Below are 16436 nucleotides of genomic sequence, written 5' to 3'. Positions count from 1 at the left end.
GAATGGGAGAGGAAGTGTTACATACTTGGGTCTGAAAGTTTTCTGTCAGAATCTCAGGCAAGAGCCTTATGTTACACCAGAGGAGCTCAGGTCTTCGAGGATCAAATTAGGTGGATTAATTTGAAGCAGGGGAAGGAAATACTTAGGAAAAGTTTTGACTTTCACTTGACCATCTCACAGAAGCACAGGATGGTTGAGGTTGGAAAGGATCTCCAGAGGTCAGCTGGCCCAACGCCCCTGCTCAGGCAGGGACATTTAGAGCCAAGACAATGAAACAGTATTTTGTATTCATCTTAAGTGGCATTCTTTGAACTGTCCTCAAAAGCTGAGAAAATAAAATATACACTGCTCTTTTTTGTTGTTGCTTTTTGTATTTCACTGAAAAGTAAAGCATTTCTTTTTAATCATTTTTCCATTTTAAAGTTTTTAAAACAGCAAATAATTATGTTATTATTAGTTATTATTTATTAGTAATATAATTCATCATTCTCACAACTTAAACTTCAGTGGAGTTGAAATTACAAAGCTCCTTGACTTTCAAATGCCGTAGAAGGAATGTTTAACCTCTCTGGACTTAATAGAGGTCTGAAGTTGTGAAAAGGACCATGTGCAAGCAAAGGAGTCAGTGTCAGTGCCCCACACTCATTGCTCACCACAAGCAAGTCCTCATTAAAGGTGGTGCTGGATTTGCTGTCTATAGACAGCTTTGAATTTTCATTTGGAAGAAAACTGATTTTGTTGGTCACAGGTTTATGGTAAAAAATTGTTACCTCAGTGCCTTCCATGTGTAGAACCAACAGTTTGCAGTAATTAATAAATCTTTTCACGTCACAGGTGTTCTAATGGCCCTGCCAGTTAGTGCAGGACTGAGTTATTTGCAAGCTGAGAGACTAAAGCTGGTGTGCTCCCAAGCTGCTGGGTGTGCCCTGAATGCAAAGAGTGCTGGTTGCTGTGCAGAACACACCTCTATGAGATAGAGAAGTTTCACAAGAAATTAATTTGCAGCCAGTTCTTCCTATTGTGATATGACAATCTGACAAATAATCACGTCTTGGGACATTGTGCTTGCATTTCCATCAGACAGATACAGTCTGTCTGATTAATAGATGCTGATCCTACACAGCTGTCTGGAGTGTGGAAAGGGAATGTGTCTCCACAAAAAAGCCAGGAACCATGAGCCCAAGCATGATTCCATTTGGCTTGCCACCCAACGTTTATCACAGGCAGATGGGAACGAAGCACAGCAAGACCTCTTGGGAAAGATGTTTCGTGGGTCAGGGGAGATGTTCAGGACAAAGGCTGGAGTAGCCTCATGTCTGTTCCTGGGCTGGGTGACGGAGTTGTGCCATAGGTCTAAAGACACACACTTGCCTGCTCCCACCTGGTTTTATTCAAGCACCCCAAATGTACAACTTCCATCTTGCTCATGCAGGGGGCCTCATGTCAACAAAAGAATTCACTTTAATATTTTGGCTTTTGCTAATGCATAGAGAACATCTTCTTTTCTCCTCCCCTGACAACTGTGCCATGGGAATTGGCCTGGAATACGTGTAATTGAAAACAGAGGGAAACTGATGCCATTTCCAAGTCATGCCTTTCTTGTGATAAACTCCTCATTTGCTTAAGCATCAGTTTATGTACATACATTAGTAACACCATATAATTTTAATCCCCTTCTTTTGAAATACCATATAATAGTTTAATAAACAGTTTCAAAGTCAAGAAGTATTTTTCCACTGTTAATTAACAGAGCCTGAGTTGTTCTTTGTCCTTTCGGTGACAGAAGTATAGAGGAAGAATTGTTCTCCCTCTAAATAAAAGAAAAATTAAAAGAGGAATAAAATAACCACAGAAGTACTTTTAAAGTGTACTCTGGAGTCATATTTATTTTTAAACAATAGTAAATCATTTAATTGTTTCAACTAGGCTTAGTTTCAAGCAGTTCTAAATTTGGAGTTAAAAGAATTGATCTTAAAAAGATGTGCAGGAAAACAAAACTCTCTTCCTCTCTCATTTCCTGTTTGAATTGATGGGAATTGGGGCTTTTCTTTAGTTAATTTTGCATGCCTTGCTCCCCCATGAACCTCTCTAGACAATGATCACAGTGTCCTCTTCTCACAAGCAAAGCATGTGTTATAATCCAGTGTGTATTTTTTTTTCTTTAAAAATGAGCCTATTAAAAGCAGAACTATTGAAAACATTTCAGTGGTTTTGTACTACTGGGTACATAAGTGATTCTGCTTCCAGCCTGCAATGTGTGGAATATGTCATCCATTGATTGCCCTCTAATGCTGCTGAGCACCATGTTAGAAGTGTAATACATTGCAGTAAAATCACAGCAAGGTAACAGGAGCACCAGCTGGCACACACCACTGCCCTGGCTCCCTACAATGGCCCTGATTCGAAAAGGAGGGATAGAGCTGGATCAGGAGGTGGAAACTGCCCCAAGAATTTAAGTAAATGACCAAGGGGCTTCAAAATGTCCTTAGACAAAAGGAGATTCCACAGATCTCTGGAGGGGCAGTGTCTGCTCGCTTGGGGCATGCCAGACTTTAGACATTAAATGTGGACTTGGGGTATAGGGAGTCTCAAGAGATTTGAAATTTCAATCCCAAGATTTTTATTGTATTTTTGTGAGTGTGAAAAGTTTCAGAAAATTGAAATTCATAGTTTTTGATATTTATGTCTGCAAATACAACATTGCTGGGTTAGTGAGGGTAATAAAACAAAACAGTTAATTTAACTGGGAGGCATCTCATGGGGCTATTTTATAAAACAAGGGTAGTTGTGTTTTTCTTTGGCAGTTTTCTTTCTTTACTCCTTTTTCTTGTTTTTCTTTTTTCTTTTTCTGTTATTTTCCAAGAGGTTCTAGCCTAGAGTGGCACTTAAAGGTTTATCCAGATGAAAACTATGCAACCATTTAACTAAATAATTATTTAGGTAGGTCAGCATCATAAAAGTAGCACTCTTGTAATTTAAGAAGGCTGTAATGTTGTTATGCTCTGCTTTTTAGGTTGCCTTTACTCACTGAAAAATAGTTTCATCATCACATTAATGGCTATAATTTTGGCTAATACTTGAACATGGTCATGAGATTGGAAAGACTATTTCTCCTATAATAGTTTAGGAGTTTCCAAACACTTAAAGAACATCAGTTTCTATGTCTGCAAGTCTCTCTCCCTTAAGCCAGTCACAGGGGGTTAACATCATAATGTTTCTGATTTTTATTGAATGCAACATTCATAATTAAATTGAGTGTATAAGTCAAGCTTCTTGAAGGGAAAAAAAAATGGTACGTGGGCTAGCACCAGAGAATGTGAAGGAAAAAACAAACAAAGTTGAATCAAAATTTATATTTTTTTGCTTTAAATAGTCTCACAAAGAAGTAGCTGGGAGAGAAGTTAAGGACAAAGTGATTCAAGTGATTTGATTCATGAGAATGCTTCAACACATGATGTCACGGACAGGTCCAGGTGCCATATGGAGTTTTAAAAGGTGTGATTCAAGAGGCTGGAAATGTGTCATCTTCACGTACAACAAGTGTGGCATGATCCAGTAAAGAGCTTCTGCAGACCTGTCACAGTATGATCTTTCCACAGGATCCTATAGACACATCCAAACAGTGGGAGAAGCTCTGAAGGCCTGCAGTACACTGGATTTTTGATTGTTCTCAGACAGTGTGAAGGGAGCCTGGCACCCTGAGTCACCTATTTCAGCCTGAGGCTTTGTACCTTCCAGGTGGTTATCCAGCATAGTCACTGTAAATGACCTTCTGGGGTCAAATTAGTCCTTAAATTTGTGCAATGAGGACTTACAATTCTTTGATACTTTTATCTCTGTGAGTGTGGTGGATGTGTCAGAGCATCCTGGTGTGCAACATGCAGATCCAAACACCAGCACATCTCTTCTGCCTCTCCACAGACTTTCTGTAACAGCAGCATAAACACAGGAGTCAAAATGAGCAATGTTTTTTTTTCCATTGTACTTTGGTAAGATGAGAGTCTGTGAGCACAGCCCAAGAGGAAGAAAGGAAAAAGAGCTTGTGGGGTAGAGCCTGTGGTCTGGGGTTTGCACTAAGAAGTTAAGTGACAGTCAGAGAGTGAAAACAGAGCTCTGGCAGCTCGTCGGGGGAAGAGGTGAGATCTGAAAGAGCAACAGGACAGGAAAGGGAAGCTGTCACACAGCCAAAATTAATTAAAAGAAGAATGAGGCTGGAAGGACTTGAATGGAGAGATTTCATTTGCCTTACATCCATCTTCACTCAGATGAAAAAGCAGCCTCCTTAAAAACTAAAAGTATTAAAGGGTTTTTAGCATGTTGCTCCCTAGGAATGGGCTTGTTCTTGCAGCCTAGGTCAGTCAGCAGAAAAATCCCCTTCTCCCGAGAGGACTGTGGGGTGAGAACAGACCTGTCTCACCTCAAGCAGCCTTGCAGAGCTGCAGTCCTGTTCACAGGGCTCCTGCTCCTGGGGCTGCTGCCATCATTTCAGCAAAGCTCATTGCCCTGCTGGGAGATTGCCCTGCTGGGAAGCCCTGGCTTCTGCTTTGGAGGCTGTAAATACACCGTTGTTTTCCTCTCCTTGCAGCCCTTTCTCTCTCTTTTTTTTCCCTAGCTATTCTATTATATTATGAGTTACTTAAATAAACTTACCTTTTACTGTAGTTTTGTGTGAAATAGCAATATTTTAAACTGGAATAATGGGGAGAAACTTACTCTCCTTTCTTGTGCTTAGGTAGGCAGACAGCTGTGCTCACAAGATGCTTGATTGAGTAAAAGCCTCAAATCCTCTCATACTGATTTTCACAGGCAACTACAAAAACAGAGTCCCCCCAATTAAATTATTTTTTGTAAAACAGTGGTTGCTTATCTAGAATATAAAACGAAAACCGAAGTTCAAAGGCTACTGTTTACTTTCTCATTCCTGACCATGCTTTTTCTTGAAGCTAGGTGATGCTGTAGGGGCAGGGATCAAGTGTGGATGGGGTTCTGCAGCCTGGTAAGGAGCCTGGCATTCCATCCTCAAACCACAGATAATTGCTGTGCAAAGTAAACAGTCTAACTAGGAAGCACACATCCCTTCTTTCTCAACATACTACATATTTTGTAGTAGTCATAATTTTTAGTTGAACGCTAAGGAACTTGCTCTCTTTCTATTCCTGAGCCTGTAGGATAGAAGACCTTGGAAATACTGTGAATCCCTGTCTTTGCTTATTAAATTTCTTTTGTTCCTTTCTTTTCTGAGGAAATTGAAAGGATAAGGAACAAATAACGAAAAACAGATTATTTTTGTAATCATATAACAATCAAGTAAATAAACAAAATGCAAACAGCCCAAATAATTACAGCTGTGTTGCCAAGCCTTGGCAGGCTGTCTTAGTGAGTTTGACTGTCTCCATCCAGCTGAGTTTGGAAAGAGACAGGGCTCATGGAAAGGAGGCTCTTGCCTCTCTGTTCTTCCACACTTTACAGTTTCCAAGAGGGAAGAAAAAGCAGGACATCAGCACAAATCCCATTTCCTTGCTCTCCACGTATCTTTAATCCTCTCCCAAAGCAGGAGCAAGCAGCTGTGAAGCAAGTGTGAATCATTTGTTCCCAGGCATATGTTGAAGAGCTGCTGTGCCCTTTCATGGCTGTGAGCACAGTGATGATTAGCACTTACATGCAGAACGGTTCTGGTACAGCTGCAGGTCCTGGGTGCTGCAAGTGACACAAATGAGGTTGGCCAAAGCTCCTTCTATCACAGGGCATTCTCCAGCTCAGGGGTTTACACTTGTATTGTGTTACAAAGGCTTTGGCCAAACCTCTTTCTTCCCCAAGGAAACTCAGCACAGCTCCCTCACCTATCACAAAGTCCAAATCAGAATCACATTTCTGGACAATGAGCCAGACTCCTGGCCCCAGGCCCAGCTCCTAGGTCTGTCTGGGGAAGCATATAACAGCCTTGAAATCTGCCCTGAACACACTGTGGGGCAAGAGAGAGGGAAATGCCTTCTGCCCATCCACAAACTTACAGCACTAAGGGGAGATGGATGTGCCAGAGCTGGATGGAGCTCTTGATGCTGCCTAAGTTAGAGGAAACATAGCTCTCCTCCCACTTCTCAAATATCTGCTGCATTGATTTTGTCTGATTTTCCTCTAGCATAAGAAATTTAGGGGGTAAAAGCTGAGATCATTTTCTGATAGAGCAAAAACACATGTTAACCTTGAGTGCTATCATGTTTGCCTCCAGCAGCCAAGAAACCTCCATTTCTGCTCCACATTATCACTGGGAGATACTTTGGCCAGCAGGAGAACTCCAGGGAAGTTCTCTGTGAGAACAGAGATTTTCTGGTGTGAATCAGAAGGGTGGCTGCTCTTGCTCAGCTGTGAAGTCCCTTGAAATGCAGATCCTCTGTTTCACTTGCTCGGTGAATAAACTGTGCATGGTCAGTGCTGCTCGTGGAGGGGAGGAAATTCTGATAAATCAATAGTCAGGAAGTGGACTTGCAGAGGATGCAGATGGTAAATCAGTGTCTTCTCAGAGTTATTTTCAGCAGCAATATTGGCAGGGCTATTTTGGTGTGTACAATATTTCCAGCTGTCACTGCATGGAAGTTTTGCATTGTGAAAGAGAACATTCAACTAAACAAAAAGCTTGGGATTTTTCAACTTGAAATTGTCTGTGCAATCCTGTACATGCAGGGATTAAAACTGAGAGTTAGTTACCTTAAGAAAATAGCAAAAAGAAAATATTCATTCAGGGTACCTGTGGCAGTCACACCAGGTGTCCCTCTCTCAGAGTTGAAGGGGACTCAGACTCTCCCAGGACCAAGGCAATCTGTACTCTGCCTTTCTCTGTGTGAGAGAATGGCAGACAGGCTTAAAACTTGCATTAATACTATATCTGTTCCTCAGTCTTACCTCTAAATAACCTGAGATGTATTCATTTTTCTGAAGCCTGTGATCTGGGACATGGATGCTCCTCTAAGTATCTCTAATCAGAAATGTTTGTAATTGATATCTGTTTGTGTACTTCTGGTTATTGAGAAAGTAGAGCAGAGAGACATCTACTAAATTATTTTGATTAAATCCTGGATACTGTGTTCTAAATGGAAAATCAGACATTTTGCAGAAAGGTCTTGGACATCTAACAAATCATCAGTGTTGTAAGTAGGATTTTCTACCTAATATTGTTATGGGTATGTAGTTGTTCTCCTAGAAGGTTCTTTAAATACATCTCAACAGGAGTGCTAACAGCTGTGTATTCAGGGATAAAGAATGCAGTTACTATTCAGGAGATCCAGCTGAATTTGGAAGCTTTCCTTCCATTTTACTATATTTCTGTCTCTGGAAGAAGTGCTGTTAAATATGATAAGGGTCAATGAGAGAGAATTTAATTATATCATGCTGACAGTTCTTTTGCTTTCCATGCATAAAGTATTAAGTGTTAAAATCCTTGGACTGATTAATAGAAAAATGAAGATTAATGTCTTATACTGTAAAGAGAAGGAAATCTGCCCATTGTTAGCAAAAATGAGCCCTGATAAACTGGACAGCTATAATCCTTTTATGGAAAGGACTAGGATAACAGAATATGACATTTGGGTTTGTTAATGAAAAAAGGCTTATGAAATAAAACAAATCTCAGATGTTTGATCACTTGAGGTTGATATCATGTAGGCACTTTCTGCCTCCACATATCCTCACTGTACACTTTCCATGCACAGTTCATGTGGAGGGGGATGACTAGAAACAGCTGCCTTGCCTCAGATATTCCAGATAGCAGCTTGTCAAAACAATCTGCTGGTGAGCAGGAAACTTGTTGTGACTAAGTAATTTTTAGTGGATGTTTCATCAATTTGTGTAGTTTCCAAAGCTCTGCTTCCTTCAGGATTTTCTATGAGTCTTGGGCAAGAGTCATAAAAGACAGCTAATCTTAATGTTATTTGCCATTATGGATTATTTTTAATCTGCCCCTAACACATGATTTTACAGTCTGTATATGTGTGTTTATCAGTTTTGTACTGTGTTCAATGCAGATGAGTTTACTGTGTGACTGGCCTCTTGGATGTGAGTCATCCAAATAATTAATAAAAGTGTCATTTACTCAGAAATCTCAGTGTCCTGGATATTGCAAATGGCAGTCATAAGGGAAAACTGATGTGCAAAATTAAAAATTAAATGACTTGTTAAGGGTCACTTAAATGGACAAATTCAGCCTGCCATCCAAGACTCCAGACATCCAAAGCCTTTTTTTCTAACTGATCCTTTGGTAATATCAATGACTCAGGAGCACAGCAGAAAATATCAGCTTGTGCTCATATCCACCTATGTTAAAATGAAAAGCAAGAAATGTGATGGAGTTGAGTTAACAAAGACTTCAGGACAGCTGAGATAACTCCCCCAAGACAGCTTTCTGACAAGGTGCTCTGCAGGGGTAACAGCATTTCAGGCTTTTTTGAAGTGAAGACAAATTCATTGCATTTTCAGGCTTTCTGAACACACACTGGCTTTTTTTCTCACATCAAAAACAAACACAAACTTATAGTGTTTCTTGACTTTCTTTATGTGTTTGAGTATGAAATATTATTGAAAAAAAGTTTGATTTTAATGGAAATATTATTGGGTTTGTTTTTTTTTTCAGCAACTGTGAAGTTGCACAGCTTCATAATCCTGAATGTTTTTTAGTATCCACATGCCATTGTTTCTTCAATAGTTTGATTAATAAGTATTTCATCAGCTCCCCACAGCTTTGTACTTACAGTATTTTATCCAAGCCACATGATGAAAATGTTTATCATTGGATGAAATAATGAAAATTACCTTATTTGATTTCCTCATGTATTGCTGCCAAAGTCTGTAACAATAATGAAGATAAATACAAATTCAGAATATTTTAGCCAAGACTTTGTAATGAAAAAGCATCAAAGACATTATATTCAAGTGTGTAATTGCTCTTTGTCTGAGACAGAGCAGCTTGTTGGAAACAGAAATAGTTCAATTTGCCTCATTTGAGTGTGTGTTTACACAGTGAAATATTCTTGATTTGTACATTTAAATAGTGCAAGTATAAAGACACCCCCCAGAATCCATATATGAGGGCATATGTAAAACTGCAAATTTCCCATGTTTACCCCCTAAAAAGCATTATTCCATCATGCAAATCACTGTGCCCATTAATATATCCAGACAGACCTCTGCTCTTTTCTGGTATTTGAGTGTCAGACACTTAAACCTGTTTTAGCTGCTCCATTTGAGCCTGTCTGCAGAGGAGGAAAACAGGAGCTGTGGGAAGCAGCCCACCAGTGACCTATTGGGTTTCACTGAGACTGCTGTGTGGGATTAAGCAGAGAGATTGCAAATAAAAGGAGAATGGAAAAATCTATGCATCTTTGTGTCCTGAGGCAATGTCTGACAGTTAATTCAAGCCTTCTTAGCCCCATACATGCAGTGCTGTATCAGCTGAGAACCAAGATTTTGCTGCTGAGCTGGGGCTCCAGGATTGCCTGGCTGCTGAGAGGACATGAGAATTGCTGGTGTTCCCAGCTGGCTTGATAACAGCAGCCCTGGTGCCTTCTGCTATTGCCTTGGTTTCACAATAAATATGTAGCTGGTGGGTGGGTGTTTCCAGTCAGTGGTGTCTACAAAGCTGTGTTTAGCAATAGTCATGGAGCTGTAAAAATAACCATGCCAGACTTTCCCAACAGCTCTCCTTCCCTGGCTCTGAAAGGCAAAATACATTGCTTGAACTTCCCACACTCTGGACATAATTTTAGGGACTTTCTTTTTTAATCTCACACATCTTGCTTTCCTTTCACCCATTTCCACCCAGAAAATACTGGATGCATAAAAAAAGTTTTAGCAAAAAAATGGGTGATAGCTAGTTTGGGAATAAAAATCCCAGTCCTGTAATGTCCTCTTTGGCCTTTATCAGTGCAAAGATAAAGCACTAAACTCAGCTACGTTTTCCAGTGGTTCATAACATATGTTAAAAAGATTTTTCTTCTGATCATAACAGAGACAGCATGAAGCCTCAGATTTTGGAGTCTGGATCTGTTGTGATTGGATCTGTTTTCAGATCCAAGGGTGCTAGGTGTGGAGAGAAAAAGGGCTCTGCACTCTCTGCCAGGCAGGCGTTCCCCACAGCACATTTCTAGTGTTAAGTCTAATTTTAAATGTGGTTTCCTCCACCTCCTTGCACTAGTCTTAATACTGAGTTGATCTCATTGTCTGGCAGCTTTTCCATATGTTCAAGTGTTTGCCTTCTTAGTTCCATCCTATTACTCCTAATAAACTCCCTCATACCATGTTTAATAACTTCTCCTCTTACTACCTCCGACTATATGCAGATGATTATGTTTCCCTGTAGTCAGAACTTAATCAGTTTGCACATGCTGAACACATTAGGAACTTCCAGGGTTTTATGTGTAGAATGGCTGGCCACATATCACCAGGATTTTCTGAAAGAGGCCGGTCCCTCACATGTGCCAGTGACCTGGCAGCACGAGCCCTAGGATCTGCTGAAGGTTGTACCAGTGGGAGAGTGACCAGGGGATGTCAGTCCAGGTAGGAAGGGAATCAGGGGGAAAGAGAGAAAGAGAACAAGAAAGAGAGTCTTCATTCCCTTCTAGCACCTAGAGGAGAGCTAGGTGTGGGTGGCAGGAAAGGAATTTTATTACATACTCCCTCCATCTCTCCCTGCTTCCTGGTGTCAAATCTTTATTTACCATTGCCCTTATATTTTAGTCTTCTAACACCTCTAAGATGTGTGTGTCCAGCTTCTGCTGGGGCAAGGGGCCTGGACAAGTGCAATGTGACCCAGTGGACAGTCCTGTGGGACCAAGAGGTGCTTCCTCTCAGCTGTAGAGGAGAAACAGGCAATAGGGAAGGAAACAGTGAGAGGGAAGAGGATGTTTGGATAAGGTCACTGCTAATCCACTAAGTGAAAACAATAAGGACTCCTCATGTTAAATTTAGATGGATCTAGACAATGCTTTACTGTGTTATTTGTCTGGAGAGATTAGGATAGCAGATCTTCCCACTGTGTACAGATTTTCCCAGCCAACTTGCACCTCCTTACCATGAAAGAACTCACATCAGCATCATGTGCTCTTGAGCTGTACAAAACCCTCCTTCAGCTGCCACCTTATCCCAGACATGTAACTTCCACTGCCCAAGCAGTGTAGGTACTTTTGGTCCATCCCAGCCCCAGCAGACAATCAGTATGGTTTTCCTGATGTGGTCCAAGGGACTGGTTTTACAGATACATTCTGGGTATCTAGTGGAACAGTGGGTTCTGACTCTCCTAGTGTTTCTGTAAAGAGAAAATTCCTCCAGTTTGTGCAGGATCCATTCAGTTTCTTCTCTTCTTGTCAAATATGAACAAACATTATTTCCTCTCCAGTGGATATACCACTGAGGAAAGTCCTTTCCTGCTCACAAATTTATGCTATCTATGCTTGGTATAAAATTCTTTAATATTAATGAAAATGGGGAATGGAGTCCATCCAGTTTATTTGCTTTTATGGAAGAAAGCTGGTCCACAAGGACATCCTTCTTGGTGACTTCCAATGTAAATGCTGAATAATGAAACCATTAGATAATAAAGACTATAATTTTTTCATTTTGTGTAAAAAGGTGCTATTTCAAGCAGCTAATTAGAGAAAAAAATGCAATCCCAGAAATAGCTGGGACAGGTGCTTCCAATGACAAGGGACAGCTCCCTAGTGTTGGGATTGATTTCTGGGTAGCTGAATTACTTCACCATGGGGCTGTTTGGATCTCCTGTTTGGGTGTCTGGGGTTTTCATGGGAGTGATCTTTGCTGGGGATATGAATTGGGCTTTGCCACCTGGTACAAAAAATAAATCAATTGCTACTCTCCTGCCTTCCAGGTGAGTGTCCTTTCAGAGTGCTATAGATTCCCACCTTCCTATCTCTCTGCTTCTTCTTAGAGAGAGCTTTAAGTGACATCCATGTGCAGCTTCACTGGGGTATCTGAGGCAAGTTCCCACCCCAGCTTCATGGGAACTTTGGGTCTGAATCCCTCCAAGTGGACAGAGATTTTCACTGCTCCAGTGTGGAAGAACAGATTATGGGACATAGGGAATGGGGCTGCAGACAAGCCTCATCCCTGATGGGGTGCAGCTGTATTAGACAGGTGAGCAGCATTGAAAGAGAAGAAGCACAGAATGCTGATGTGTATTGGCCAACACAAAAAAGTGTGAAAGGGCACACAGGAGCCATGCATGTGAGAGAAAATGTACAAAGAGCTGGGAGGAGATGTTGTTGTTGGAGTTGGCAGGTTGTGCTGTGAGAGGAAGGAGTTTGTATTGTGTGGTGCTGATCCTTGTGGGATTGCAAAAGAGAAAAAGCAGAAAGCTTTAATAAACTGCTGATGCTTGCTGGCATCTTTGGTGTCAGCCTTAGTGCACTGTCAATTGGGGAAAGGTATAAAAGTTTTTAGATAAGGGATTGATGCTTCTGTCAGTTGAGAGTCCACTGTCAATTCAATTTGTGTCCTGTGTAAGGACCCACCAGCCACACTCCAGTACCAAGGGAAATTCTATACAGGAGTGTGCCCAAGAGAAGTGCTCTTTCTTTATATCTCTCCTGGACTGTAGTTAATGAAAAACTGTGTCTGGGCTCACATTTAGCAGAGCTTTTGGCTTTTAAGGGGGTTTTCTTTTTAAAAAAATGCACTTGAACACCAGAAAGCAGAGCTGAAGTTACCTTCCTACTTAACATTTTCATGTAAATACTTACTGGGAAGGAGTTTTAAAATAATTTTATTTGAATCTACTAATTTTTTTCTCTTGCACAATGGAGTACTTTTCTCCCTGTTTCTTTCCTGTTTCACTAGGAAGCAAAGCACCAAACTCTGTTTGACCTGCCCATAGATATTGGGTATTTCCACCTCTGCTAGCTCATCATAGAGAAACCAGTGTGTTGAGGTTTTTTTTAACATGAATAATATTTAAATTCATTTCAGGCAACAAGGTGTCCATGAACAGGGAGCCCTTGTGGCCAGGAAGGCCAATAGAATCCTGGAGTGCATCAGGAAAAGCATTTGGTGAGGGGAGGTGACTCAGCCCTGGTGGAGCCACATCTGGAGTGCTGTGTTGGGTTCTGGGCTCCTCAGGGCAAGAGAGACATGGGGCTCCTGGAGCAGGTCCAACACAGATGACTCAGAGTCTGGAGCATCCCCTATGAGGAAAGGCTGAGAGATGGATCTGTTCAGCCTTGGGAAAAGTGAGAGGGGACCTCATCAGTCTCTGTCAGTGTCTGAAGGGAGGGTGCCAAGAGGACGGAGCCAGGCTCTGCTCAGTGGTGCCAAGCAATGGGACAAGAGGCAACAGGCAGAAACTGAGGCACAGGAAACTCCCCTGAATATGAGGAAGAACTTCCTTACAGTGTGGGTGACCATGCAGGCTGCCCAGAGAGGGTGTGGAGTCTCCCTCACTGGAGATGATGAATGACCATCTGGACACAATCCTGGCCCACGTGCTCTGGGATGACCCTGCTTGAGCAAGGAGGTTGGACCAGATAACCCACTGTGGTCCCTTCCAACCTCACCCCTTCTGGCATTCTGTGTGTGTAATCTAAATAATCCCTATCCCTATTTTCCTTTCCTAAAATGCATGTGTCAGAATATGAAAGGAGTTGAGGAAAATTATACCTTTTCTAAAAATATATAAATATTAAAAATATGCAGATGTTTATTTTATAACTCACTAATTTAACTGGACAGTTGCCTAGTGTTTTACATCATAATGTCTCCTGGGTAAGGACCATGCCCTCTTTTTGATGTCTAGCACACTGGAAGTTTGCAGTTTATTTCTAGGTAGTAATTCTAGAAAAGGGATAAATTAAGAAACATAATCAAGAAATAGGAGAAAAAGGCTACCAAGATGTCTGTGTTAAAAACACTTCCATTCATGACATCTTCCTGGAGCTCATTGTTTTTCTAGCATAACACTGAGCAAAATGAAAATAATTTATAACTGCTTGCATTGTCTTGAAGCCCAGAATGTGACTTAGAAAAACAATTTGGGATCACAATGAAAATGGGTTATTACCGAAGAAGCTGAACTAACACCAGATTTAATCCATCATCTAGTTGTCTGCCAGTAAAATTGTGCCTTGCATGAATTTACTGCACTGCCTTTCCAATTCTGCAAGTTAATACATACAGAAAATTTCTTTTAAAAGATTATAGAAAAATAGTGCTGGCATTAATCAGAGAGATTTTGTCCTGTCGGAAAAGATAATAACCATCACCATTTCAGGGGTGCTACACTAAAAAGCCTTACAATGGTATTGAAATGCTCTGAGGGTATAGGAAATGTCTGGAAGTTGTTCAATGCAGCCTGGACTTCTTTTTTTTTTTCATTTGAAATGAAAGCTGAGCTGTTCAATCATGAATGAGAACAATAGTGGCTTTTAGAGGAATGCAGTTGGGAAGGTTGGCTGTTATTGGCAGTTTGTGCAAGGTCTGTGCTTCCAGAGTGCTGTCAGATACAAGTCTGGAGTGATTGAGGAGCTGGGCCCACTCCTTTGTGTTGCTAAAACTCAGATTTTGTCTTGTGGTGCAAAGCCATGATAGTGGCACCAGCCCAGCAATAATCAAAGACAGGAAAGAGAAGATCTCCTCTGGAAAGGGCACTGTAAAAACTGAATTATAAAACAAAATGTGCAGATTCCACTTGGCTGGCTGAAAAAGCCACTGTTTCTCTTGTTGCAATAAGGTTTTAATTAAAGGTAAGTTCTGGTTATAAGTATTACAGCAACTGTATCTGGATGGTACTTAGGTAAGTGACTGAAAGCAGGACTTTCCCAAGATTTCAGAGGAAAGTTTTGTGTAGGATTTTATATTGAAAGATTCAAAGCTTCTGTGAAGCCAAGATGTAAAAAGACATATTCAGCAATTCATTTAATGCTGCTGATCAAAAATTAGGTTAAATTTGTCCAATCATTTAATGTCTCTCCTAAAGGAAAGTCAGAAATATGCATGAAGGAATAAATAGTTCCCAGATAGGGAATCAGAAAGCATTAGGCAGGTCAAAGCATATTCAGATGCACTGCAGTAATATCCTGAAGAAGGAAGCCTGGCAGGCAGAATTGTTATAATTTTATTATTATAATAATAAAATTGTTATTATTGTAATTGTCCCCAAGGAGATCCCATTGTGTTCCTCAGGCCCATCCCAGAGCTTTTGACCTGCTCTCCACCAACCTCTTTTAAAAATTCATGTTCTGCAAGAATGATACTGCAAAAAATATGAAATACAAATTAGACATATTGTTACCAGACTCTTCCATGTCATTTGTTTTTTAAGTAGAAATGACCACTATGATGAGTACATAGTGAAAAAGTATAAAAGTCAATATTGCAACCTAAACCTATTCCAAAGGGATTGTTTTTAAATAGAAGGAGTGTTTAGGTCATCTGAGTACATTGCAAGGTATCAAGAATTTCCTTCCTCATCTTGACTTTTTTTTCTGGGATTTAAACTCCAAAGTCAGTAACTATTCTTTCTGAGAAACTGTGTTCTCCCAAAGCATCCTTTGATGTTATAGAGTTTTTCACCCAGTCAGTACAGAATGGTATTTATGAGGACATATTCCAGATATACTGCCACATTCCCACCACATGTGTGTGTATTGAACTATCTTTCTCTTCTAACATGACAGCTTAATCTCAGAACAAGTTTCTGAAACTCCCTCTTACCTTGTAAATTCCTTAGATTCAGTTGTATGATGTTGAGTTTTATGTAAAGAACCAGACATACTTTGCAGCATTTAAAAATTGCTTTTATCCTGTTGGGTTGAACACATTAAATAACTTGAAGAAATCAAAAGCAACCTGTCCTTTATCATAATATCTCTGGAATCTCAGCACATGCAGGAGTACACATGTCAGAGGTGATAAAAAGTCTATCTGTGGTTATATCAAATATGGTAAACAGAATAGTCTATGAAATCAATTTTTTGGTTCTTAAGTTGGAAAATTAAATTAAATTAAATATTTTTAAAAATAATGTTTATTTTCCTTACAGTACAGCTACAAATCCTGGCTACACCCTACTCTGCTAAGTTTTATACAGAGGTAGTCTCACCCTAGAAAGTCCACAGGCTACACTCATGTACAGATAAGAAAGCCACATTAAGGGATCACATAAATATGGAAAAACCAGTGGAGAAAACTGAATACACAGAGGAGGCCAATTCTCCACCAGCATTAGCTTTAAATCCTTGCCTGTCATTATCTGTAATTGATAGACTCAATTGCAGGGTAAAAGAAAGTAATTGATTTTATCACCATTATAGTGTGATTCCTGATGTTTGTCTGATGTTGGCTGAATGGGAGCCAGTAATGCATACAGGCTACAAAATCCTAATCAGGATTTTGGGAATGAGTTGAAAGGGCACATACTTCTCTAGAGTCTGCATCTGAGG

This window comes from Oenanthe melanoleuca, chromosome 1, assembly GCF_029582105.1.
Source record: "Oenanthe melanoleuca isolate GR-GAL-2019-014 chromosome 1, OMel1.0, whole genome shotgun sequence".
NCBI classification, from domain to species: Eukaryota; Metazoa; Chordata; class Aves; order Passeriformes; family Muscicapidae; genus Oenanthe; species Oenanthe melanoleuca.
Note: the sequence above shows the minus strand (reverse complement) of the source record.